Genomic DNA, 27,880 nt, shown 5'->3' with positions numbered 1-27,880 from the left:
TATGGGAAAAATAGCTGCCCATTTGTAACTGAATTCTCTCAACTGCCTGGTAATTGTAGGTGTTAGAAGGGACTGGTTTAATGTTTTAATGACACATTAAAGTGGTTGATTGGTTTCTTTGGTTTTTTTTTTTTTTCCTTAAAGATTAATAAATAGGCTTTTCTGTTATCCCACATTACCAGGAGATAAGAAAATTACATCATGTAAGAAGTGATCCCCAATAACATTTTCTCTTGGAAGGAATGAGTAGTTCCTTAGTGCCAGCCTTGTGGCTGTAATGTGATCTCCCAAGCAGCACAAAACTTGTTACTTTAAATACTGACTTTTAAACAAGCAATATTCTCTTCTGTCTTGCAGGATAGCTAATTGTGCTGATTTTCCCTTGTTTTCTTCTCTGATTTTCCTTTTTTGATAGAAAAGTGTAAATATTATAAAAGGTCACCTGGTTTCTGTCCAAGTAATGGATTGCTTCAGGCTTTAAAAATGATGCCTGTTTATGGTCCTGCCATCTGCAGAAGCAGCAGCCTATCATGAAGTTACTGTATTGATCTGTCACTAGTACTGTCTTGTCTGCCAAATGAAAAATGGCTTAAACTCATAACCTGGGCCAGCAGTTTTCTTATTGTAACCCAGACAAAAAATGCTATTGATCTTCTTTGCTGAAGTGTTCTTTTCACAGCTTGCCAGCATCAACATACTGTTGTCCTTAGTCAGGGCTAATTAGCTAATAATTTAATGCAACTGAGACAGCAATCTCAGTTTGGTTTAGCAGCAAGGGAATATGCTGTAACTTCAGAACTATGTCACCTTGTTAAAGCACAGTCATGATTGCAGTGCTTGTCTCAACTTTTACACTCTCACTTCAAGTTTGATTTGCTCCACACTAAAGAATAACAGTCCACTTAGGTTGAGGTGTGCTGTCACTTCAGGATTTATAGGAAGCAAAGCCCAGATGCAGTCTTGGTGTCTGTGTTCTTGTGTGGTGCTCTTGGTTATGCACTTGCACTTCAGCTTTATGAATGCTTCTTGAGTGAAACGAAATAGTTCTTCAAATCAAATCAGGGAATCCCTGTGGTTTGGGAGCTACAGACCAGATGGATTCAATCACCTCTGAGAAACAGCCAACTACACCTTTTTTGACTGATTCATTTGTTTTTTTGGGTTTTTTTTGGGGTGAAACACTAACCAAACAAAAAATCCACTGCTGAATTGTTTTAAATTAAAGTTTATGAGATAGATCTTTCTTTCTAAGGAGTACATTTTCTTAATTCTCTGCTGCTGTGGAGGCAAGAAGGTTGCAAGGAAACTCAGATTGGAAGCATGGGGAAGATCTCATCTGCTCACACATGTTGAAAACTCGTAGGAGTCTTCTAGAAGTGTTACTCTTTTTAATTCAAATATTTAATTATGTGTATGAATGGAGCTTCCTTGCTTCCAGTCCTTAGCTGTGTATAGGAAGCAATTGGTACAACTTCGGCTGAGGATGGCTCAATATCTGTCAGTCCATGTTTAATCTTGTGGGTGGTTCTCCTGGCTTCTCACATACTTTTGTGGTGGTGGAAGGTACAGCCTGTCCAGTGTTCCTTTTAGAATAAAGAGTAATAAAGCATTCTAAAATACAATTACAAGCATTTTGCCAGAAAAAGAAACAGACAGCATCTCCCAGTTTTTAGCTGTTAGACATTTTGTAAAAGTTCTTGACCCAAAGCAGCTTCTTCTGTAGTCTTTGCCCAGACAGTGTAGGCCATGTCTTAGCTTATATTTCAGAATCATGCATGGGTCAAGTTGTATTTTTGTTTTCTGTTCCATATTGCTGAGCGCAGTGTGAGGCAATGCACAGGAGGCGGAAGAAAACAGATGATCCCTGAGGGAAGTTATTCTTTGCATTTCATACATTAGTTTCTCTGGAGTGTGGGTACATATGTTAATTTTGTATATGAAAAAGGAGTTTAATCTATAAGGACACTTAAAATTTGCTTGAAGTAAGGCAACTTTTAATCTCTGAAAGCATCCCCAAAGTGCAATTAACTATTCTGATGTCCTGATGACTCAACAGATGCTTCTGTAAACTGGAACACATCTGTCAGATTATAGAACTGATATGCTGCTATATGTGATTTTAAATGACTGCCCATAAATGGTTGTATCGGGATAAATATCAAATAGATGGCGGGGGTGTCCAGCTTTGCAGTAGTCCTTTAAAAACATTTGGCGATGCCCTGTTCATTGTCACTCTCTGGAGCTGGCTACGGTCACATGGAATGCCAGACCCTTCCTATCTTTAAAACTTGTTTGGGTTTTTCTGTGTATTGCCAGCTCCCTTCTAATGCACGCAGGCTATTGAGTGGTATTTTCAATAAAACAGTACAACTGAAGATTTTTCTGAGCCTTTCTGAAGATTACCGGTAGCCAGTTCAACTGATTTTAGACTGTATTCCATCTGTCTAGCAAAGAAAGAAAATACATTAGTAGTCCACACATGAGTAGCTTATTAGTTCATTTGGTGTGTTCACTACAGTGATTCAAGACTGATCTAAAATATTCATCCACAATTACTGGTGCAGCACAGTTCAAAGTGCTTCAAATCTGTGGGTTTGACTGAGAAATTTAAGGAAAATAGCTGCAAATTGATTCTGTATGTAATTAATGAGACATTTCATTCTTATGTAAATATTAAATGCTTGGCTATTTTTTCCTCTTCTTTTTTATTTTATTTTATTTTATTTTTTTCCCTTTTCACTTACTGAGCCCTGACCTCGATTATATATTTGTTTGTTTTATAGGAAGGTGGGTGGGCTGGCATGGGGGCACATTCTCTAGAGAGGAAGAGCGAACAGCCGAGTCCTGTGACTCATTCCCTGAACAAACAGCTGTTCTCCCGGTAATTCACCCTCGCTCGATGTCCATCCCACCCCGGGAGAGGGGCTGCCAGAGGGCACCGCTCGCCTCCGCCACAGCTGGAGGAACCGAGCCCTTTCCTTGTAAGCAGCGCACTTTCCGTGACTCTGCCGTGCCGAGCAGAGGTGTGCTGCGAGCCCCGGCCGTCTCCGTAAGGGGACCCGGCGGCTGCCGCATCCCCAGGTGTCTGCGCAAGGCTTCTCCAGGGCTCCCCTCTCACAGAGCAGCGGCTGTGGCACAGCACTGGAGCTGGGGCTGGATGACAGCGGCTTCAGTATGGGTTAAAAGCTTTTGGTGTGTTGCAGAGAAAGGGCTTTCGAGGACAGCAGAGAAACGAGCGGGTATTTGTGCAGATAGAGGCAGGACTGGGGTTTTGTTTAGGGTCTCTCCCTCCTTCTTTCAATGTCACAGAAAATTAATTCTAGTTTTACAAATGCTATCAGTGGAAGATTTTAAGAACAGCCTGCGGTGAAACTTGGAAGATCTCGAGGCAAACTGAGTCTTGCTTTGAAATGACTCTTTCCAGCTCCGATGTCCATGCAGAGCATGAATTGTGTAACGCTGCCTCTCCGATGTTGCAGATGACCTCGAGTTTTAGCAGGGGCAGCCTGGCAGGGCTTGGCATTGGGGAAGGCCCCTGCAGCCCTCCAGGGGACCAGAAAGCCAGGATCCAGGGCTACCAGTTTGAGATATTTATGTAATAGCTTGTGTGATAGACAGCGAGGAGCACTGTCTGTTGAAACCAAATGACCTGAAGAGAAGATGGGGGAAACTGCTTCTAGCTATTAAATCCCAAGATGCGACTCTTCCTCTGAGACATCTGTGCAATTACTCCTTTTGGAGCTTTTATTGCTCTGACATTAATTTGCATTAAAGGCTTGGATGTCTAAAATTGTGTTTGCCTGCATCTTATTTGGGTCGAAGTGTTGCAGCTTTCCTGCCCTTCACTTCCCTGCCATGACAGCAGCACTCAGGCAGGCAAAGCAGGCAATAGCCCCCCTGCTGAAACCTGTGCAGACGTGGGCTTTGGATGTACATGGTGTTCAGTATTACAGAAGAGGGTGGTTAGGGTATTCAGTGAGCTGATGTGAAGGCACTCAAGAAAATGGACTTGGCAGAGGATAGATCTAAACTTCTGTGAAATGCCCACCTTCGCATTTAGAGAAATGGGATTTCACCCATAAGTCTTGGCACACCTGCAAGGGGCAGTGGCTGAACCCAACAAAAAAGATGTTCGTAATTGAGTTGACTGGCAGCAGTAGGGAATGTTAAATTACTTTTTTTTTCCCACATACATGAGCTTGTTTCCCTTAATATGGGTCTTCACATCACTTGAACTGCTCTGTGTTCCAATTGCTGTTCACTGGTGAGTTCCATTCTGATTTAACTAAAAGCGGGGAAATAGCCTTCTCATCTCCACTCCCATGAGTGGAAGGTAAGGGCAGGAAAAGAAACTTGTGTGTTGATCAAGTTCAAGAGGTTTTTAGGCAGAGATGGTAAAAAACAAAACAAAAAAAAACCCCCCCAACTCACCTGTTCTTGATTTTACATTGCTTTTAACTTTCAGATGAGAGAATGAAATGTTGTATATATGTTTTCTTAAGATACTTTAGAAAGAGCTCTCAGATACTGTTCTTTGGTGTTGAAAATGCACTTAATTTTTAACTTCCTCTTTTTCAAGAAGGTGGAGGGGGTTTCACTTTGAACTGCTAAGGTCAGAGCCCTCTTACCACTGTTGTTTGAGGTAAGTGGGCAAAAGAAAATTTTGGGGATCTCAGCTAAGTTCTGTAAAAGGGTTTTAGTAAATGGCGGACCTGGCTCAAGAATGCAGAAGTTGGGGTGTACCTTCTACAGGAAAACACCTGTTTAAGAAGTACATTTTAGCTACAAAAAAATGAAGAGTTTTCACTAGTAAAACTTAGGCACAAAGCTCTAAAAGTGGCTTTGTGGGTTTCTGTTTGTTTTTAAAGTTTTCTTAAAAAACAGCTTTCCTCACTTTGGTGCCCTGTTTTTGCACATAGGTGTTGCTGTATTCACAACTCTGTTCCATACTGCATAGGGAAGAACATTTTCAGACCAAAACAACCCAAAACTTGTTTATTAAAAGAAGGTGTCTAGTGTAGTGAAGCAAAGTGAAAAAGATAAAACTCTGTATTTCTATTGGTGGTGGTGTAAGTTTCCTTCACTCCAGTATTTTTTCGCTTTATGCAGGTTTTGGGTTCTGCCCCCCAGCAAAAATAATGCACACGTTACATGTAGTTCTAAGTCTTTGCTCAGCTACTGTCCTTAAGCAGTAATGCTGTAAGGATTTAGAAATTACTCTACTGCCAAACATAAGACATTTGTTACTCTCTGAGATGTTGGCTTAATTTTTAGTATTCCTTGGTGGTTTATATCTTGACATTTCTTATGACCTACAATTAAAATGACTTTAGCGAAGTCTCAACTTATATCCAGATTTCTGAGTGTGGTTGAGTGTCTCCAGGGAGAGCCTTGAACTGCTCACTAAATTAATTTTTTCTTTTCTCAAAACAGATACCACTTTTTATTAAAAAATAAATAACCCCAGATGACATAACTGCTACATTTAAAATTAAAAAATGCGCTCTGCACGTTTTGAAGGGTAGTAATTTTAATGCCGATGCTGTGCTTGATAGTATTCCACCAGAGAGAGCAAAGAATGGTTAAAAACAAGCATATCTAATCCTGTTCTGTCTTGCTGTTCTCCTAGTCTCATTTGAGAATTAAGTTGATGGCACTCTACTTGGGTGGGTGCTAACTGCTAGATGTGGCAATAATCTTCTTTAGCAGAGCCTGAGACACTTTTCTTCCAGCGCCTTGTCTCCCTGGAGTTAGATTTTTAATTTTTTTTTTTTATTTGTCTTACTCATGCCTACTGCTTTCTTTTGAGGCCAGTCTTCTCCCTGTTCCTTTAGCAAGATAGGCTGCAGAACTTGCTTGTGACTCAGCTGCACCCTTAGCGGATGCTGCAAGTATAATTTGAGTAGACTCCTCATGTTTACTGTTTATTTTGTATCCAACACACAGGAGGAGCAGAGGGAAATCAGTCGCTGCTGGTGCTCTGCAAATCTGCAGAGGCTCTACAGGCAGCTGTATGCAGGGAGAGTCAGATGCACTGGCTATGCCAGAGGCAGCTTTTGTTCCTCCAAGCCACTTCCATGGTTGTGCTTGAGTGGATTATTGTTTAAGGTTCTGTAAGTACAATAGCACTTAAGGAAGAGGGAAGGGGAATTTTTTTTCTAAAATAGAACAAAACGCACTAAAAAAGTTTCTACGGGAGTAGATGGCAAATGTTCTTTAATAGTGGGATTTTACAAGAGATGTCCAATCTCCAGAACAATGGTTCAGTTTAAGGCAAGATGAATAGTGCTTGTTATCCTCCGCCTGTGAGTTGGCAGCTCAGTCCTCTGCTACAAACAGATGCAGTCTAATGTGCTGCTGCCCGCTGTGGCCTGGGGAGGAGCCGCGATGGTCACTTGTGAAATGGTAACAAATTGCAAACCTCAGCTGGTTTGGGTCCATCAGCCCCAGGCTGACTCTGTAGCTGGCTGGGCGCTGTCGGGCTGGAGCAGGCACTGGAGGAGGAGCTGCCTTGCGCGGGGCAGCCTCACCAAGTCTTCCTTATTTCAGCTTGGGCCAAAGCTCCCTCCATCAGATTGTAGTTTCACAAAGATATGCTGAAATGCCTGTCCCCCTAGTCATGTTTCCCTGTTCCTGCTTAAACCCCTGATCTATTCTACTGAATCACTTGCAGCCCCTTAACTCTGGGGTGTGAGGCTGCGACAGAGAGTGGGGTGCAGCAGTGCCAGGGGCTTCAGGGTTTCCAGGGCTGTGCCAAGAGAGCAGAGACAAGGACTACGGCAATCTTGGCCTACTCACACCCTGTTTTTAGGTGCACTGGACCCATCTTAGATGCAGCCTGAAAAAGAGAACAGGATTGGAAAAGCGGTTCTTTCACTAGTTAGGTTTTTGTGGAACAACCTGGGAGAAGAGAAGGATTTTGTTGTTCTAAACTGGAGATCATGATACTGCAAATGGCTGCTGTTCAGCCTTGAATGCGTAGGGTATGACAACAACCTGGCCCTTTCCTTTCCATCTCAAAATAAGGAAATTGCAAATTCATGGCTTTCTACAGCTGAGAAAATGTGTACTTCAGTTATGTTTTATTTTTTTGAAACAATGTGAAATCCAAGTTTGAGAAGGCTTTCATTTCTGTTTCTGCAGAGAAAAAACTAAGGGTAGTTGTTTTTTTAAATTGGGAAACTAATTGAGAAAATGGTGGCAAAAAACCCAAAGCTTTTGCTTCTACGCTCTGGTGAGAAAGAAGATGGGAAAAAACACAAGCAAAATTTACATACTTATTACTGTGACTCTTTCTTACTTTGCTGTACTCTTGTAGCATTCTGCCTAACAGGATGAGCTTGAGAAATCTCCTAGGAGGACTGGTTGTAGTAATGATGTGATACAGGAGCCACCGGTTTGACTGAGTGTCTGAGTGGCTGCGCTGTTCCATGCAGCCATAGCCCTCTACAAGAACCTGCTTCTTCTATTTTGGGAACAAACGGTGTCAGGAGGAAAGGGGAGTGCTGGCCCAGGCTTCTCCTGGAACTCTGCAGGGTGTGAGGAGCCCTGCTGGGATGAAGGCAGGAGGCTGACTGCAGGGCTCCCCAGGGCAGGGAGGAGGATGTGTCAGGTGCTGCCAGGTGAGGCACATGGCAGGCTCCAGGGCAGCCTGGCCACTTTCTGTGGCTTTCAGCTCCTTGTGTTTGGAAGGAGTGTGCATCTTGTCTGTTCCATCAGATAAATGTCTGTATTTTGCAGCCATGTGGCTGCTGCAGTTTGGTGTGATGTGTCTGTGTGTTTTTTGGTTCTTGTTTTAATAAGGATTACTGAGGACCAAGTCTAGTTGTAGGCAAAGTTGAAGGCAGTCAGAAGCTGCAGCCCTGCCCCAGAAGGAACACATCAACCTGCACTGACACTAGTCTCTCTTCTTTCCTCCCCAAAACCCTCACCTATTTTGCATTACTTAGTTGAACAACTTTTTTGTTGTTGTTGTTTTCTCTTATTGAAGTAGCAAGCTGTTCCTTTGCCACTGTGGGTGGCATCTGATGCTTGTCAGCCATATGGTCACTGTTGATTTTGAGTTGCTTTAGAATTTCAAGAAAGCCCAAGTTTCTAAAAAGTCCTGATAGAGGGCTATGATACCTAATAAGGACTGCATATAATAGTTAAACTCTCGGTAGAAGTTTGTTAATGTTTTCACATGGCAGAAGTGCACTTGGTGACCAGTAAGCTTATTTGGGAAGAGCAGCACTTCGTGTTCTTCACTTATGACCCAGTTACAGCTGTGGATAAATGAGAAGCTGGGATTGCTGACATGCTGTGGTTTTACAGGAATTTTGAATTTGAGCGTAATCTGCAGTTAAAGGAGAATAATGTTGGAACTTGGAAATAATTTGTGAAAGCAGGAAAATACCCTAAAGTGCACCTGCCTTATGCATTTCCATAGGAAGATTGTACAACATTCTTTTGCTGTCTATCCTAGCAGTATTTTTGTTTTTCAAGAATTTCTGTTCGGGTGTTTTCTATTTGCTCTCTTCATTTTTGTTTGGGTATGTGGAGTCCAAGTGATATTTTGTGCATGGAAACTGAAGGGTTTAGTCTTGGTTACCTTTAGAGATTGATTTATTTACAGTTATTTAAGTCCAGCACAGGCTAAGTGCTGAGGTATAGACAGTGACATACCCTGGGGTCGTTCTTGCTTTCCACAGAGGGTAAGGCTGAGGAAGAGAAGCAGGATTCCAGGACTATCTGTGATAGTCCAGAGAGATCTATTATAAACTTGTCTCAAAAATCTGGCAACCACCATGTGGGACCAGGATATGATGAGAAAGTAGGGAAAGTTCTTTGTGCTTGACCTAAGTCCATTGCAGTGATACAGCTGAGATTAGGAGACTTAAAGATATACTCCTTGTTACTTCCCTGTTGGATTTCCCCCAGTTCCCCCCTTACAGTATTTTTTATATGATTTAATTTTAAGACTTGTATTGCACAGTTTGCTCTGGATGTTTCCCTTATATATATGTGTGTGTATATATATATAAATATAAATAATAGATTTGGAGGATTCTTGTGCTGCTTTTTGCTATTATTTGAATCTTCAGGGTTTATTTTCACAGCTTTGGTTTTGAACTTTGAAAGCCCAGAGATAAATATATCCCTTAAAAAAAAAAAAAAAAAATCCTAAAAAACAAGCAGAGAGCCGAAAGCTGAAATTTTTCTGTGATGATGATACTTTGGAGCGCTGGCTTTAGGAGAAATTCCTGGTGCTGCAGGGGACATGATAAAATCGCTGGCAGCCTCTCCTTCCTCCCCCTCAGCCTTCCTGGCCTGTCCAGCTCGGCTCCTTCACAGAGCCGATGTTTACGGTGTGATCTGTCCGCTCGCAAGGAAGGGTTCTTGTAGCGCCCCGCACACGCATCACTGTAGGAGCCTAACGCAAAGTGTCCATCATTGCGGGCATCCAGCGCTCCGTAACCAAAGGAGCGTTTGCGGCCAAAAGACGCCGTGGGTTTTTGCCCTCTCCCTGCAGGCTCTGGAGGAGCAGGAAGCCCTCCCGGGCCGAGCGTTCCCCTCCTTCCTCCTGCCCCACGGGCGGCCCGCAGCTCCCTGAGCACCCTGCCGGCGTTTGCCCGAAGGATTTGGTGCTTCCCGCGGTCCGCTCGGGCGGCTGCGGGCCCAGGTGTGACGGTGGGAAAGGCTGGGAATTGCGCAGCACCGAGTTCTGTGCCGCAGCGGGGCTTGGAACGCCCCTGGAGGGGGTGGCCGAGGCGAGCCGGGGGGAAGGGCTTTCCAGCTGACCCTTCTCTAACATCTGTTCCCGTTTTCAGGGGTAGCCCGCCACCCCCGAAGTTTGCCAGTGAGAGCTTTGGGGATCTTTCTAGAAACAGGATGAGAGAAGGGACCAGGCTTTAAGAAGCTGATTTTATTTTTAGAAGCTGATCGCGGTTCCCAGCAGGACCCTGTGAAGTGTTTTGGCAGAGCTGGGGCTGGCCTGGGGGCACGGAGCAGGCTGGAGTGGTGGGGGAACACTGTACGAGCCCTGAGCAGGTTGTGAGGGGGAGGAAAGCAGGGAGCAGACGCTGGTGGGGACGGTGCCAGTGTCCTTAGGATCGGCTTGGACCTGGCTTATGAAAGGGGTGGGTGGTCGGTAATGCGAATTCACAGAAATGTTAATGGATAGCCCTTTTATTTTAATAGGCGCTTTATAAAACAAAGTAGGAATTTTGGTGCCAGTTTTACAGATGGGCAGAATAAAGCACAGAGGAGGGGCAAAGCTCTGGGTTTGTGTGCTGCAGCAGTGCTGTCGGAGCTGGTTGAAACAGCCTCTGGTCCTGTCCTGTGCCACCAGGGCTGATCTCTCCTGTCTTGGGCTCGCTCCCGGTGTTGTGTTGGCACAGCTGTTTATGAGACAACATGCTGAAGGAAATCAGTTCCCCCTTTCCAGCTAAGCATGCCAGCTGCCCAAATGCAGTGCTGGAAGTAAGAGTCCGGGAGAGAGGAGTGAGAGGCAAAATTCAAGCGTCCGGGTAAGCGCTGTAGCCTGATCTGACAAAAGTCCAATCCAGTTACACCTGGAATGGTATCCAGATCTTGGGGCAGGCAGAAAAAAAGTTTTTCCTTTGGAGAAACAAGCTGAAGTAACTAATTGCAACTTCATTAAAGACCAGTCTGCATTAGCTGAGAAAGTCATGTTAACACATACTAAATTTGAATCGATTAACGTGTTTTTCCTGCCTTGCATAAGCAGAAGAAAAGCACTGGGGAAAACTTCTGGATGAGAATAAATCCTTTCTGGGTGAAAACGTTCACAGTTCAATGAGGCCTTAGAGCCAATCATTCACCCAGGCTACTTGTCAATATGTAACTTCTCTAAAATTGCCTTTTGTGAGACGAGAAAACCAGCAGTGTCCCAGTAGGAAGCAGACAGTCCCTTGGTGACGCCGGATGTGTTGGGGTGGGATGACTGCTTCTAAGAAGGTTTTCAGTCATGTTTTTATTCTTTGCGAATTACCAGTGAAAAGGATAAACGTGGCTGCAGAACAAACATTGAATGCAACTAACAAGTTATTTGTAATAACTTGAGGCTTCTCTTCTGCAATTTTTTTAAGTCACCTGTGACTTTTGCATCATTTGAGTTGTTATGAAAGTGTCTGCTCCCACAGCTGCTCGCTAGGGAGGAACCTGGACTGGTTGCAAATTGTGTGGGGTTTGCTGTGTTGTTTTTTGTTTTGTTGGGATTTTTTCCGGTAGTATGTGCTTTTTCATGCTTAATGGAATTTTTTTGTGTGTGTGTGTAAGTTACTTGGAAGTCAGTCAAAAGAGAGGCAAAATGTAGTCACTGTGTTACTTTTCTCAATATTTGCTGAGTTTTGGAGCCTGGTGGTATAGTGCTGTAAGGACACCTTGTCTGCCTGCTGAAACAGCATGTAACAAAATACAGACTACCCGTAAACATTCCCCTGTCTCCCTTTGCAATCTTTCTTTATAATTAAAAAAACATTTCCTAGAAGTTGCAGTGCTGTGCCAGTGTAATCCATAAACTTGTTATGTTTTGCTACAGAGAGGATGGTGTTTCTGAGGTATTTTGGTGTATTTTTTTAAGCAGTGTTTGGGGGTTGGTTTATCTTTTTTAATGGCACTTAGCTCACAATAGTCAGTGAGTACCCTTTATAAAGAGAATAAAAGAGACTTCAGCATGACCTTTAACTGAAAAAAAACCCCTACCATTTGGCTCAGGAAATTTTGATATAAACCTCTGCAGAATTCTCATTATCTTCTCCTCATTTCATTGTTACAGGCATGAAAACCTGTAATACTTAAACTGCTCAGTGAGACTCAGAAACTTGGGGGTGGCAAGAGCTGGGCTGGAACCCTAACCCAGCCTCAGATTTGGTCCTCCTGGCTTGGTTGTTTGACTCCTAAATGCTCTTAATTCATTTTCAGGTCTTTGAATCACTGAGCTGATTCAAATGCTGCTGTGTTCTGCAGGAGAATGGCAGCATGATGTGTCTGTATTTTGATTGCAGGAAAATGGATCTTGTTATGTGAGGGCATTGAGGAAACAGTCCCCAGCTACTGAGAGGAAGAAAGACCAGTGGAAAATATTCAGGTAGGAAAGCTGTGTGTATCATCAAGCAGTAAAAACACTTGTGGGCCTCCATTCTTTTTCTTGACACTGTGTCGTGTGTGATGCTTGAATGGCTGATCTGGTTGCTATCATAGTTTATTTGTTGTTTTAAGAAGCACCACTGTTTGGTCAATTGATTGCAACAACAAAACACTGCAAGCAAAGCCCTTAGCATAAACATTCCTTGGGTATCCCTGGTACAGTATTGATCCTGGTGCAGAATACAAACAAATTACTCTTTGCGTGAGCCATTCGAGCTATAAAACAGAGCAATAATATGTTCTACTTGCTGCCAATAAATGTGCATTTATAATAAACTAAGCAGAAATCCCTGAGTAGAAGTGAACAGTAGTTTCAATAATGTGTTCAATATCTTATGTCTAGCTGTTGTACTGAATTTTAAAAAAAGCACAGTGGGCACTCCAGGGTTTCTGTTTCCTCCTTCACTTAAGAAAAATAATCTTTGCAGGCTTGTTCTGTTGCTGCTTTTCCTTTGGTTTTGGGGGGTTTTAAAGATATTTTTAAGTACTTTATAAAGTCATAGGTAAGCTGATCTCTGCCTTATTTTCAGTGTAGTTCATTGCTTCTCAAGAATTTGGTCTACATCATAATTTTCTTGTGGACCAGCTGCCTCTCCTTACACTGCTGTGTGGGTCTTCTCTATTTTCGCTCCTTGTCATATCTTAGCGGTATTTCCATATATTGGGAAATAGCACTAAAGACACTTCCATGCATCTGTAGTTGTTTTGAATGTACCTGAAATTAGGGGGGAGTCGGTACCGTGTGACCATCACCACTGGGTGTGCATAACTGCACCCATTTCCAAAAAGAAAAAATGTTACTGATCATCAGAATATAGATGATGATGATGATGATGATGATTATTATTTTAAATCTGCTTTACTGTACTCATATAGTCCACCCCATCCATATTTTCAGTGCTGCACTTTGATGAGTTACAGACAGTTGACCCCAAGGCATTTCTTGATGAACATTTCTGTCTGCTCTCAGCCTTGAAAAACTCAACCTTTTCAAGAGCTGTATGGGAGAAAAAATGTGTAAGACTAATATTTATAGGCTGAAAGAGAAGGAAGTGGAAAGACTAAAGTGTAAAACTTGCTTCCAGCAGAAATGCCATCCCTCTTTTGCCTCTGATAATTAAAAGCATTTCTGACATGGTTACCAAGCAAGTCTGTGGTGAGTGCCTGCCATTTGCTGTGCATTTCTACTGCAGGACTGTTTTCCTTCCCAATGCTCTTCTGCTATGACAACCACAAATTTCTGATACTCCCTTATTACATTATGATTCATCAATGCTCTTACATTTCAGTTACTTCCAGGTATGTACACATGATTGTTTGTAAAAATGCATGGTTGTGATTCAGGTTCAGATTTTGAGTATTTTTTCCATAGTGTTTAGCAAAGCTCATTTGCATAAATCCTTTCATTAACAGTGCTAGCTGAAATAATCCTGAAAGACAAGAAGGGGGAGAGGTTTTAAGTGCCATAATTTTTGCCAGGAAAAAATCATGACTATATTAAGAAATACAGCAGTACAGATTTTAACTCTAATCAAAGATTTAGAGAACATTACAAGTGGTTTTTAGAGGTGACTTATATGATATACTGTATTTAATGGCCCCTGAATATAGGTATAAGATGCTGGTCTTAGATAATAAAAATAGTATGTGCAGGCATAGAAATGTAGCAAATAAATAAGAAAAGGAAACACAGCACCAAACCCCACCACATCAAGAAACACTCTGTTTTTACAACTGTACTCTTGAAAATTTCCTGGAGGTTTCCCTAGACTTGGATCCCCATTTTCAAAAATAAAATAAAAATCACTTTTGTGTACCGTAAGGAAACTTGGGAGAGAAGTTCCTTGCTGTGCCTTTGGGTCATGTGGCCTCACTGCTGTAGGGCTGGAATGTTTGCCATGGTATTTCCGGAGGCTTCATAAACACACAGAAAAAAACAGTGGGGGTTAGGAGAATTTTAAAAATATTGCTGTATTTCCCTCCTCCCTAACCCTTTTTTTTTTTTTTTTTTTCCCCTGGCAGTCTAAATTCATTACACTTTAAATGTAGGGTTTTTTTAGGAATTCAGAAGAGTTTTTATTTGATTAGTCCAGTGAATTTTAAGAATTAAGTTAAAATATTTAGTATTTTTTTTAATTGCTGAACTTGTCTAAAATTATTTCTTACTAGATGTAATACCTGGCAACCTACATATTAATCCTGGCTCTTATTTAGATGGTCTTAATGGTTTACTTTTGGCATGTGTCACTGTGAGTGGCATTCAGTAATCTGACTTGATAGCTGTCATCTTGCAAGGCAGAGTAATGCAAACAAAAGATGAGCACTCAGACAAGGTTACAGTGAAGAGCCATTTCTTGTGTCCTGCTGTGGTAGTGTAGAATCCCCAAGTCAAATCAGAAAAGCACAGAATTAGTTCTGGCTCCTGGGATGTGAGGGATAAGATTATGCAAACCTCTTCCATCCAGCTGTAGGAGTAGTTCATGCTCCTTTTCAGACTTTGCAAACACCATCTTAAACTGGGATTATGAGGGCCTCTGTGTGCCCGTAATCCCATGGATATGTTATGTCTTAGTGCAAGGTGGGCTGGCAGAGCTGCATCTTCTCCTCCTCCCTTCCCCTTCCAGCCAGGCTGCCTGTTGAACAAGGGCAGAGAATGTATCTGTTTTAAAAGGAACCTGGCAAAAATGGGGAGGGAGGGGGAGGATGAATGGACTAGTTTTAGCTTAACCAGGTCGGTTCCGTGCACAGCACCATGGAGCTGTTCTGGCACTACCAGGAGGGGTAAGGCAAAGGCAGTGCAACAGGAGCTGGCAACAAGTGGCCACAGATAGGAACTGCTTGCTTCAGGTTACCTTTGTGAAAAATCCCGCAGCAATGAGCCTGTGTATTCCGTGAGGCTGCTCAGGACGTGGTCAGTGGGAGGTGTATAACCTTATCAAGACAGGCTTCTTGCTGAGTCAGACTATTTATTGCTCAGAAGTTCCAGAAAGGCAGCATAGTTTGTCTTTGAGCTTCCCTTTTAAGTATGAAGCAGTAGAGTTGTTTTTTTCCCAACTTCAGGCCCCAGAGTGGCGCTCTGAGGAGGAGTATGAGTATCTGGAATTGAGCAAGGGCTTGGCTTCTGCGCTTTGACAGGGCTCCTTCATTCTTTTCTCCTGTCCCCTACTGAACTTTCCGAATTCTCTGTTTAAGTGTGACTGACTATTAAATTATATTCCCCTAGTGTTGAAATGTATGAAGTCTAGAATCGTTTATGTTAATAAAGTACGTCTTATGTTTTATTTCAATAAATTTTGTGATGTCTGATTGTCACATTAACTCCTACTCTACTGGTCTCTAGCTAGAGCAGTTGATTGAGAAGGGAATAGGATGAAGCTAAGAAGTTGTTCTGAAACTATTGTACTGTAGTTTGTAGGGAAAAACATAGTTTCAAATATTGGCTTAAATATAAATACTCTGGTATATATAAGTCATGTTCTGTAAAAGTAAGCCATGAGTCCAGAGACAAACTGTGTTTTAATTTGAGCTTATCTACTTGTGTGTGTGGGGTTTTCTTCCAGGTGGACACATAGAAATGTGTATAGCTGTGTAAAATGTTGGTAACTTCTTGCTTGAGTTGTCTTCAGTGTTGTACTTTTCAGTAAAAAGCTGTAGCACCAAGTTTCAGGTGAAAAATGTCACCTATTTAGGTAGCAAAAATAGTGTATAAGAATTTTCTTTCCTTTTGGAAATGTTCCAGATTTCTGTCTCCTTCCATAGGGTATTTCACTGGTTTGCCACTTCGTGCCTGTATGGGACAGTGCAAAGATTTTTTTATAATTTTGTACTATGTATATCCAAATATTATTTTTCATGCCCTTTGGCTTTTCCCCTTCCCATCTAAGGATTCCCAAGCCACCTTAGGAAACTTCTGTTTAGGCAGGCTAATGGGAGTCATGGTTGCAACTTGTTCTCAAAAGCTCTGGGTTCCTAATGGCCTTTGACAGTGATTGGGAAAGATGTCACTTCAACATAGTGGAGAGCAACCAAAGTAAATTATATTTTTAATGAAGGATTTTCTATCTGGACGAATTGATACTGGCAGGACAGTATTAGTTAAAAATAGAAGAACCTTCTGCAGACACATTGCAATCTATCCTGGTTTTACTTTGTCTAAGCAGAAAGCAATGTACACATAGTGAGTGTAGACACGTCTTTTAGTCTGAGGTACTTCCTTTGGCAGATGGCTTCTGATTCTTTTCTCTTTTTATTCTTTTTTTTTTTTTTTTTTTTTTTTTTTAAGTAAGTAAGTATTGCTTTGAAGGGAGACCAAATAAAATCAGTATTCAAGGATTGTTTATTGTGTCACTGCGTGGGAGATTGCTGAATCCTGTACTAGAGCTACTTTATGGTGGTATGTACAAGATTCTTATGGCCTTATAAAGGATGCTAACTTGCATTCCTCTCTGCAAAGACATATTTCCAAAAGAAATAATACACAGATTGAGTATTTATTTTTGTTCAATACAAATGTATTCAGAGCTAACTGGCAAATATTTTACTTCTTTACCCTCCCTTTTTCCCTCAATTGTGTCAACCTCCCCAGTGTTTCCTTCTGGCTATTAGAAATGTGTTCTTTCAGGGTATTTTAGATCAGCTGATTTATAAGCCAAGATTTTTTATCTTTTCACTGAAAGTATGTGTAAGTAAAGGGACTGAATGGTTATTTGACTTTTATACCCTGCACTTATGTGTACTGTATATTTTAGATATATTAGATGCATGTGTAAGTTGAGATCCTGTTTCAGAACAGTTGTCGCTGTCGGAACGATGGTCGAGGGTTACATATGTATTTTTAAATGACTGAAAAATCTACATAAGGTTAAATTAACCTACAATAATCATACTGTTGTGTATTTTTAAATGTTTCATACCAAATACTATTTAACTACTTTCCTCTATTTCACCTCCTTGAAGCTAGTAAGTTCAAGGTATAACTGGTTTCTCACACGTTTTATTAGGCCTTGATCTTTCTGACAACATAGCTTTCTTTCTCAGGCCTTTAAGTGGGAATAGAGAGAGAAAATTATTTCCTTCTCAAGACAAAAGAACAGCACAAGTGTAATCTCAGCTCTCAGTTTTTCTTTTGTCTTTGTCTCTTAACCTGGTGTGATTAATTTGGTTTGATTTGGTAATGTTTTTAGAAGTTTATGAAAGGATAGGGAAAAGGGAAGAAAAACACTCCTTTGAAGCAAGTATCAGTGATTCAAATGCTGCCTTGAATCATAAAGATATGTATGACTGAGATCTGTGTTACTAGAGTGTGAGAAATTCTGTGTGAAATGCCAGCAGGTGTATCACCCAAAGTGATGATCAGGCAAGGGACAAGGACAAGTACATAAACTGCTTGTACTCTGCTGAGAATGTGTAGTCTTCACCACAGCTCAAACAAAGTGTTTTTAAAAGAATATTTTAAGCTAGCAAATCATGGAAAACCTCCATATACACAATGTAATCTAAAAATCTCAGAAGTCAAAATAAAACTAGTTGATCTGCAGAATATGAATGTGTGGAGGAGTGTCTGCCACACCTTGTGGGATCCCTTCTCTCTCTTGCTTATACCTGTCCCATACGTCAGAAAGCTCAAACTGAAAGCTAAAAATACTCCTTTAACAGTAGAGTGGGAGGAAAAAGGAAAACAGGCATGAACACCACCTTCCAAAGATACTAAGTGTTTGCTACAGAATAGTCTGTTAACCCAGAATGCAACAATAATTGTATTGAATAAGGTGTTTCCTTTGTTGCCTTTGATTGGGGCAGTTCAGTGGAATTTCCTCTTGCCCTTGTGCTCTATTACTGGGTGGGCAGAAGCTCACTAACTTGTATAGGTTGGTTTCTGCTAAATATAGTTTAGCAATGACCATTTTGTTACTGTCCTTTTAAATGTAAACATTCCCAGTCTCTTCAGGCTCTCTTCTTAAAATACGCCTTTTTTTTTTTTTTTCTTTTTCCCTGATGATTTTCATTGCTACCCTTTGATTTTTGTCTGATTTTGCTCTGAATTTATAAGTTTCTCATACTACTGTTGCTAGACACTGCTTCTTTAATAAAATCTATGGCATCAGGGGAGTATATTAGTTTCTTGGTAACAGATTTCATTCTCTGAGCACATTCCCCTTTTGGACTGTTCAAATGTCCACCAAAAACAGTGAATTCTTTGTTTGTCGGTGAGAGCACCTGTGCAGAACCCGTTCAACATCTACAGTATGGTAATGGTTTTTGGTCATTATTGCTCTGGACCTGATAGAAGCCAGAAGTGGAGTGCTCTTCATCAGTTTGTAGAGTCCTTTTCTCTGCTTTGCAGTGCTTTGCTCTGCCTTTCCCTCACCTTTCCCTTTGGCCTTTTTGATGCCTGGTGCTTAAACACTTGCCTGGTGCCTTTTTTCTTATGCTGCCTCAGAAGTTCCCACCTGGAGACCCCTGTTCCCTCCATCTGCTCACAGCGCTCAGGATATTTTGGGAGTTAATGCAGAGGGAAAGCAGACTGCTTGCAGCAGAGGGCATGCCCCAAGAGAAGATGTACTTACACCATGTCTTGTGGGCAGATACGAGCTTGATGTGCTTGTCTTCAGTTGCTCACATTCTGCGTGGAGCCAAAGCAGAAGCCCCGTATCCATCGTTCGCATTGTGTTGAGCTCGAGCTAATAAGCTCGGTCTCTTGGCAGGATGTGTTAGATCAGGCTTACTGCTGTGCTAATTGTGCTTACACAGCTTCCAGTTTGGAGCTGGCTCATTTACAGCTGGCTTGGATAGTGGCCAAGAAGGCTCGCCTCTGCCTGCACTATGCCATGTAGACATACACACGTCCAGCACTTGAACATGTCTGTCAATAGCAGGAAATTATATTTGGAGGGAGGGGAAAATCTTTGGCCTGGCTGCAAGTGTAAACAAGGACAATATTAATGAATGAGGAAGTAGGTAACAGTTTTAATAAGGAGAAGGTTTGGTTATTCCTAATTTAGACTCACTGCCACAAGTTGTTTTCAGCCTGTGTGTTTGGCCCTATCTTGTTCCTCATTTACCACTGTTTTTGTGGGGGTTTTGGTTTGAGGATTTTTTTCAGTACATCTTGGGAACGCTTCCCGGATTTGAGGAACCTCATTGGAGAAGTGAGCAGCCTGGTATTTTAACTGAAAAACAGAAACTAATCTAAACACAGTGTTAAAAAATGGGCAAACATTCAGAGGATAGAAACTTGCTTTTATGATTAGCCCGTCCGCTGTTTTTTGTCTTCCCTTACTTCCTATGTAAGCAAGTTATTGTGTACACTGGCTCTAATGCAGTGGCAAGGATTGGCCCATCTTTAGTGTTGAAGTGCTGTAGTTACCTTAAAGTACAGGATACTCATTAGTAACAGGAATTATTCAGGAAGAAGAAACCCAGAGCTGTAAAAAGTTCAAGTTTGTTTATTTAGGTTTGAAAAGCTGGAGCTCAGAATGACTTGAAAGCCACATCCTCAACTGGCAAAGATCAGTTTCATCAGTTACCAGCAGTTGCGTCATTGGCTTCATCAAGAATATGTCCCCTCAATTATTATGAAATCTCCTATCTGTGGAGGGGAGGGGGGTGGATGGGAACATAGGAGTGTGCATGTATATAAATATAGAGAAAACTGGGCTAGTCTCTTAACTTATTGTTAAGTAATAAAATGATTCATCAGCCATGTTGCTATGAGCTCTCTTAAAATTTGAGCCCATTTTTCTCAAACTGTTTTTTAGTCACAAACATCCACGCATCACTGCATTAGCTTGCTTGACAGTTTAGCGGCCACTTCTCCTTTTGAGCAAGCCTTTAAGAGACAGTAACAACCCTCTAGTTCTAAAATCACTGTTGTTAAAACAACCAGGGGAATGTATCTCTGCAAAGGCAGAGTTGAATGATGATTTAGCTCCCTGAATTAATCTGAAATTTCAGCAGCACTAAGTAATATTTTAGTGGCAGTATAATCCTGTACATTACATATTAAGTCTGCAGACTGCACTGCCAGAGGAAGTACCCTGCAGTATTCAAGTGACACTGTAACACCATGGTATTATATTCAGGTCATTAGGGGGCATTTTACAGGATTGAAGTTATCTGGTGGAATGTCAAGGGTGAATCGTATATTCTCTGTTTCTTTGCCTCTCCAAATATGTAGATTAGGGGTTTAAAAAAAATAAATGACACAATGGTCACCAGGTTCCTCCCGTCTCATCCCAGTATCACCCGTGCAGCGCCTGCACGGTCAGCAAACACTGAGAGGGGAAGGGAAGGGGAGTAGTAGATAGAGATGGCTCAAATGGCTGGTGAGAGAGTGCTGTCCTGAGGGTTGGGGCTTTCTGTATGAATCACAGCAACTGAGAGTCATGCATAAACTCAGGTATTTGGTGTTAGCAGGTGTCCAGAAGGATGGAAAGTTCTGAGCTCCGAGGTGGGTGTTTCCAGAGCAGATCCCTAACTCTAAGAGGCAGGGGGCACTCTTGTGGTTGACTGTACTAAGGGAGATAAATGCCTCTCTCCCCTGTGTGCTTTAGAAATTCCTTCTAAATTCTCGTGTGTGGCCCATCATAATGATTTTGATACCTCTTTTTAAATGTAGTCATCATTCAGACAGCTCTGGTTGAGTTTAGAGGGAGTATTAGGCTGTGAATAGCGTGTGTTCTCAGCACCTCATTGCTGCCTCTGGCAGAAGTTGCTGCCATTCAGATCTGATAGCTAGATAGTTCACGTGATTATTCTGTGCACCATTAGAGACAAACGGGGCTGGGTTAGTTTAAACATGTAAATAGCAGCTTTGGATCATTCTTTCTGCAAGAAACAGATAATCATCACACAAGTAGCCTAGCTGTCTAATAACAAATTTCACCACACCAGTCTCCCCTCATCTTTCTTTCACTTTGTTTAAACTAGAGCTTTTGGAGTGGTGGGAACATTTGTTAAAAATAAAAATTATGAAAAAGGATCACTGACAACAAGTGAAGTTGAAATGACGTTTAACTTCCAGTGCTGGGAATGGCAGTGGAAGCATGCTGGTTGGTCAGGGGTTCCTGCTTTTCAGATAACAGAGTGGTCATCATACAAATGGGGTGTGTGGCTGTGATCCTTCTGTGCTCCAAGTGGTTGAGGGGGGAACCCCAATGACAGTTGGCTTATTTGAAGAGTTTTATTTCTTCTAATCTAGAAGATGGACCTATTTGTTTTAGGGTAGTACCTGTTTTCTTCTTGCTGCAATCCATGTGATGGAAAATTCTTAGAAAATGATGATTTAGCTCCCTGAATTAATTTGAAATTTCAGCCTGGGTGCTGCAGACCAGTGCTCAAAGGAGTGGTGAGGATACTGGACATCTGGGCATTATTTTTACAGGTCTTTCTTGTAAAAGATAAGTAAGATAGCATTAAAATCTTACCAGGGAGTGGTGGCAGGACTGGTATTTGTAGAGAAGTGCTGGCTATGCCAGTGGGAGCATTGCCTTGCCTGGCAGACCTGCTGCTGTAGGAGGCTGTGAAGGCAGATCAGCAGGTTAAACATGGCTGTGGATGACAGCTCCATGAGCAGACATGAAGGGAAGCTCGTGTTCCTACTGCTGTCTGACTGTGGGTGCTGGGGAGTAAAGGCAGTACACTATAGACCATAGCCTGGCTCCTGTACCCTGCCCACTGGATACCCACTTAGAGGGATGACTGCATTAACCCACAACAGCATGTTTTCTGTTCCTACTGCTTTCGTGTACGTAAAAAAAAAAATCAAATATTATTCAGTGTATTTTAAATTACTTCAATATCCTCTGCCTATGCTGCTTTTTTTTTTTTTTTTTTAATGAGAAAAGACTAAACTTATTTTTTCATATATATAGGCAACTTTCACAGAGGATGAAGTTTCAGTTTCGATTTTGAGTACTGTTCTCCTTTCATCTTGATTTTGCTTTGGTTGTCACCAGCTTTTGTTTTAAAATGTGTATCAGGAAGCCAGTTCTGTCCAACCATTTATACTGGGCTTTTTTTCAGTTGAAGGCAGTGGGCTTTCCTGAAAAAGGTCCATATACAAAGAACTCCCCAGAGTGTGTCTCCAGTGATCTGCGCAGTTAGCAGTTACTCCTGTCAGCTCTCATTTTACAGTAAAAATAGAAAATGTAAAATATTGATTACATATGCAAGTACAAGAAATGTACATCTGTATACTAGCTCTCCAGAAGCTTGTACATAAAAATAGATTTCAGTCACATTTTTCCTTTTAGTGTGCCACAAGAAGTAAGTTTTGGTCTTGAGGAGTATGTGTGAAGCCATAAGGCTAGAAGCTTGTGAAGAGAACTTTATTCCAGCTATTTAGTTAAATGAATTAACATGGAAATTTTCTAGGATTTCTTTTCCTAAGTAAGGGACGTGTGCTAGTTATCATGGTGCAGCAGTAAGCAGTAGCGTAAAGTTCCAAATGGGAGAGATCTTCGTTGTTTATCAAATGCATACTGTATACCAGGTATTGCAGTTTATAGCTATATATGTGCATACTAGAAACACACAGTGGCCTGATGCTTATGTTACTATTCCACTTGTACTTCTTTTTCAGTGTATTTGCTGATGCTGCAACACTTTTTGCACTAAGTTTTAGATAATTCAACATCTGCTTTTCTCAATTGAAATAATCCTGCTGCTCTCATTGGTGGTACACAGCCAAAGCCTGTTTTCCTTCCATCCCACTGAAGGCAAACATCTGGAGGACAGGCTTCGCTGTCCTTGCCCTTTGACTCTGTTGTGACTTTTTTGATTGCTGTCAGCTTGAAGCATTGCCACGTACTGTTTTGATCCAGAAACTTGCCAAACTAATCTGTGCCTCTAACTTCTTGTGAGGACTTGTCATGAAAATAGGAAGATTGTAGGACAAGCCACATTATCTTACTAGGCGATATGTATGTGATAAGTTCTGAATAATTACACAATAAAGTAATCAGCTAGCAACTTATTATGTTCCTCAGTAGGGAACCTCAATAATAGGTCTGACAAAAATAGAGCTTTCCTTTTAATAGCCATTGTCAATTTTTTAAAAAAGTATTGTCAATGTTTATTTAAAGTTGAACTGATACCAGGTTCACTTTCCAGTTTTTTGTAGAATGAAAATTCTTTGTTCGGAATTAATCTTAACAATGGACTGGAGGTATTTTAGAAATAGGGTTTGTGGTGGAGTTTCATTTCAATGTTTATTCCCTTCATCCACAGTGTGGTGTAGGACCATAGATACTAATCTCAAATTATGTCTTATTAAAGATTTTGAGTAATAAAGGTTCTTTGACATTTTGGATTTATATGTGAAGCCAGAAAATCAACAACGTTTGCTCATTTTTTCCCAATATGTAGCTTGACTTCTGCAAACAGTTTAATGGAATGCATTCAGTTTTGATAGTGGTACAAAAATATACCTGTGCTAACATCCAGCATTTTTGGGAAGGTTTTGCCTTTGTTTTCTATAGCTGGTAAATTTATTATTTTGGATATGCACACATCCAAACCCGATTTACTACTTGTAACATGAATATACTGTACAAGCTACAGAATAGTTGTAGCTGTAATGTTCTCTCATGTAGGGGGTGTACTTTGCAGTGTGTCTTCTTTCTTCCTTTTGTAGGCTTGCAGTTGATTCTTTTTTGGACAATGTGCATTCACACATACACACAAAGTGCATTTTCAGCCTGAAGCTTCAGGCTAAATGTGTGAGCCCAGGTGTCATATTTCTAATGCCTTTTGCATGAAATGTGAAGTAATTGCCCAAGTGTAGAAGCTCTGTGTATGTTTCTGACACATGAAGTACAGGCACAGTCTGCAATTTCAAGTGTCTTGTGAAAATGTGTGCATGGTAAGACCACGCTGTCTTCGAAACAAACTTATGTTCTTGAACTTCAGACTTCTCAGTCTTGAAAAGAGAAGGGAATGACAGAATACCTTAAATACCTCCATATGTGTTTATATTTAGAAGGTCTAAAACCACTTACACCAAGGTAACTACTGCAAAGGAGAAACATCTGCTGAATTAATTTTCGTGAAGTAGATGGTTTTCTTACGTTTTTGTGTTGTGAAGCCTCCCAGACAAGAGGGGAAGAAAGATACAGGTGTGGTGATCTGTTAAATAAATGAAACAAGTGGATTGTGGGTAAATAAATATGAGTGACAAAGAGATGATGTAAGGAGAGCAAAAAGCATTCTTACGAAAAGAACGGTGGATAGTGCCTACCTCCCCTTCATGAGCCCAAACGCGAGAAAAATCAAAGGCTTTTTTCTTACTGGAGAGACTGAAAGAAGGTCAAGTTCAGAAACAGCTTTGGGTCAAAAAGGAGGGAGGAGAAAGAGACAGTATGGTCACTGATATGAGTAACTTCAGATAACATATGAGTGTCTGAGATGTTGAGAGAACTGCTGCTGAGGAAGGGGCCTGCCGTGGCTGATATTTTCAGGATAGAGACACATGATATCCCTACCAGAAATGGGCTGCTTCGGGTGCAGATTGTCAGTGTACCCTATTTATTGGTCTCTATTGATCCTCCATTTCCATGTGTATGATGCTGGGACTTCTGAGGCCACATGCCTTGGTTGTCTTGGGGCAATATTCCAAGCCATTCTATAAATCCTTCCTCATGAATTATGGAGGAAAAAAAACTGCCCTGTTCCTTAACTGGTTAAGGCTTTTAGGAAGACAGTGAAGGTTTCTGTGTAATTTAACCCTTCTTGTCCTCAGCTGTTTACTCACACAGCTATAAGTTGACATAAATGCTGGACATATGTTCTAATCGTTATCATCACTAACACCTGGAAATCATGACTTCTGAAGCATTTGTAGCAGCAGAAATGGTTTGGCATTGCTGAAACTTCTTTCCTACGTGCATTAAAAATTCTTTTGGTAGTGGATTTAATGAGGCTTGTGTGCAAGTACTTTGACTAAACACTCTGGGTTTAGAAACAATGTAGGATCTAATATGCCAAGGAGGAAGGATTTATGTAATTTTATTCAAAAACTTCTAAACAGATTGAGTCCCTAATAATCTTAGTAGCTGATACCTGTAGTTAGATTTTGAGGAAGTAACTGTCTTCTACCAGCATCTCAATATTTTAACTACAGTATTCAAAAAAAAAAAAATTTAAAGAAGTAAGGCATAATACTGTTGAATGAGATAAGAGTCTGAAAACCCCAGTTCAATAAACTTACATGTTCTTCAGGAAATTGATGATATATCAAAAGCTGTTTCTTCAGATAGCAATCACGAGCTTAGCTTCCCAAAATGAATGCGAAATACGAACATTGAGAGAAGGCTGTGTCATCTTACAATGGTGCTGGTTTTGCATACAGTGTTCTCAGCTTATCTTGAGAGGGGTTCTGACACACAACAAAACCCATGCCAACTATTTTAGCCACCAGTACTTTCTTCTGACCTTTAAGTATTTCTTGGCTTATGTGCATGAGATCAGTTCAAAGAAGTTTCGGTATTTGCTTCTCCTGTTTTTGGTTTTCTCTTTGTTTTAATGAACAAATATACTGGATGAAAAGAGGTCCTCCAATTAAAAAATAAACTACATATTTAAAATGAAGCATATTCTCCCATGCAGGAATTAAACTAATAATGTATGTCTTTTGAATCGGTCTTTGTAAACAGGGTATAGAAAGCTACATCTGTTGTGGTGGCAGTAGTGCTTATTTCCTTTTTTCTTTTGGAACAGCTGAATGTTTTCTTCAAATAACCTCTTCTATGGCTTATCTGAAAGTCTTTGCCACTGCTGTGAAAATGAAGCAGTGTCCACTGGACCAAGTAGCACCTTGCATTCAAGTCCCTTAGTAGAAGGAACAGTGAGACACGCGCACCTGACCCATGTGTGTGTTTTTTATAACAGATTATCTCTCTTGAAAATGAGCATTCACAGGTCTCTTCTGCTTAAACTGGAAGTCACTATTGTAAAGGGTGCTCTTCATTCACAGGGAGTGAGGCATGTTGCCATCCCACTTAGTGGGACCCCAGAGGTCAGCCTGAACCTGGGAGATCCACTGGGAAACACGAAAGCTTTGGGGTGAACTTGAGGTTTTCAGATGTGGGTGGATGTGGTTTGGTCAGTCAGTGTATTTGTGTTTTTCAACCCTGTTGACATGCTCTTTATATTTAGTGCGCTGAGTAGCGTAGATGGGCATTGCTTGCTTGCACTAAGCCATTGCTTAAGTGACCAGATATGTAAGCAAGCTGATTTTTCCACTGAGCAGTTGTTTGGGGTTTTTTAATGGGCATAATTTCCACTGGTTCTGCTTTCAAATCTGTCTAAAAAATGAGTGATTGTTCGTGTTTTCACACCGGTGGTGTCTTGGAGTCATTAATTATTTATCTTCATGACTACGTGTGTGTGAGAAAGGATTTGGTTACCCCTGTTTTACAGGAGACAGACAGGGCATGAATTGACTTGCAGACTGTGCCTGTGCTGATGTAGAGTGCTCCATGGAATGACTCTGTTGTGAAGCTGCAAGGAAGGGTGTGTTCATTGTACCGCGCTTTATTTTTAGAGGATTCGAGGGCAAACTGCTGCAAGCGTCGGACTGGAAGGAATATTGCCTTTTCTCCCTGTTTCTTAATTCTGTAAATGTCCTTATCAAAAACTGGTAGTGTTTTCAAGTCCCATAATGGCTTAAGAGTCTTGTGTCTACTGAAGGAAGCCCGAACCAGCTCATTTGTTTCTTCTGAGGGCAAGGTGCAGCGTGTTGTTTGTGCCGCCAGCCTTGGCAGTGCCTTTCCCTCCCCAACTTCTTTGTCCCCCTTCTTCCCTCCCCCCGCCTCCCCAATTATTTTTCCAGAGACCTTGGCTTGCTGCTTCTGGGGCAGCAGCAGCAGCTGCTAGTGCTGTCCTGTAATTCTTCCATCTCAGTCACAGGGGACTGGAAGGGAAAAGACGGTCTGTCTCAGCAGCAGTCCACCAGCTGCTGCTACAATCTATAATGCGTAAATTTGCAAAATATAGCTTTTAATTTTGCTTTGCAGTCAGAATGAAAAACTAGAGTGCACCACCACTGCCATCATTGATTGATTAATAGGAATAAATGCTCCCTGCTCCCCGGTTCAGACTTGGACAAAAAGAACTTGGAAGTGGCTAAAAATAAAAGGTAAGAAACCTGACAGACTTTCCCACCAACAGAGTAATTAAGAACACATTGTTGGGTATGTGTGCTTGAGAATGTGCTCTGGCTAGGTAAAAGCTGTTGAGTAATGCAAAAATATTAACTAAATCAGAGTATAAAATCTGGCTTAGGGTCATGATACTTTCTGAAGTACATGGGTAAGCAGGGCTTCTTTGTTACAGTGTTAATGGCTGAGGGAGTCCCACGGATTCTAGCCTAAGAGGTTTTCCTGAAATTGTGCATTGAGACATATTTTTGGGTTTTGAGGTTTTTCTTAAAGGAGGGAGAAGGGGAATTGAAGAAGAATTGACAGTGTTCTTTCTCTGCCAGCATTGTAGTTGGAGTAGCAATAGTAAGTGCATGTTTTGTGTCCAGTAATACACCTTGAGTAAGGAAATGGCCCATGGAAAAGGTAAAGAGCCCCCAAATTTCTGTTAGACATGGATTTGTAACCTCTTCAGTGTGTGTTTATGAATGATGAATCTTTTAGTTGGAGCATTCAAGAAGAACCAGCCATAACATGGCTGAAATTCGTGAAAGAACTTGTTTGAACCGAATAGTTTAACTCAATGCGTTGTT

At 41.3% G+C, this 27,880-nt stretch overlaps 1 protein-coding gene across 12 annotated transcripts in view; it reads left to right on the top strand.

Annotated features, from left to right (window-relative positions):
* Positions 1 to 27,880, top strand: part of ZMIZ1 (zinc finger MIZ-type containing 1) — a 346,350-nt gene that overhangs the window by 114,447 nt on the left and 204,023 nt on the right. For 11 of the 12 annotated variants that reach the window (XM_040070534.2, XM_040070533.2, XM_040070545.2 and 8 more), the window contains exon 3: positions 12,009 to 12,091. The exons of the other annotated variant lie outside the window; for it this stretch is intronic. The gene's annotated coding sequence lies outside the window, so the exon portion shown is untranslated. The remainder of the gene's footprint in view (positions 1 to 12,008; positions 12,092 to 27,880) is intronic. 12 annotated transcript variants of the gene reach the window in all.

Source organism: Hirundo rustica, chromosome 8 (assembly GCF_015227805.2).
Source record: "Hirundo rustica isolate bHirRus1 chromosome 8, bHirRus1.pri.v3, whole genome shotgun sequence".
Lineage (NCBI taxonomy): Eukaryota > Metazoa > Chordata > Aves > Passeriformes > Hirundinidae > Hirundo > Hirundo rustica.
The sequence above is the reverse complement of the archived record's forward strand: the minus strand, read 5'-3'. Positions and strand labels throughout refer to the sequence as shown.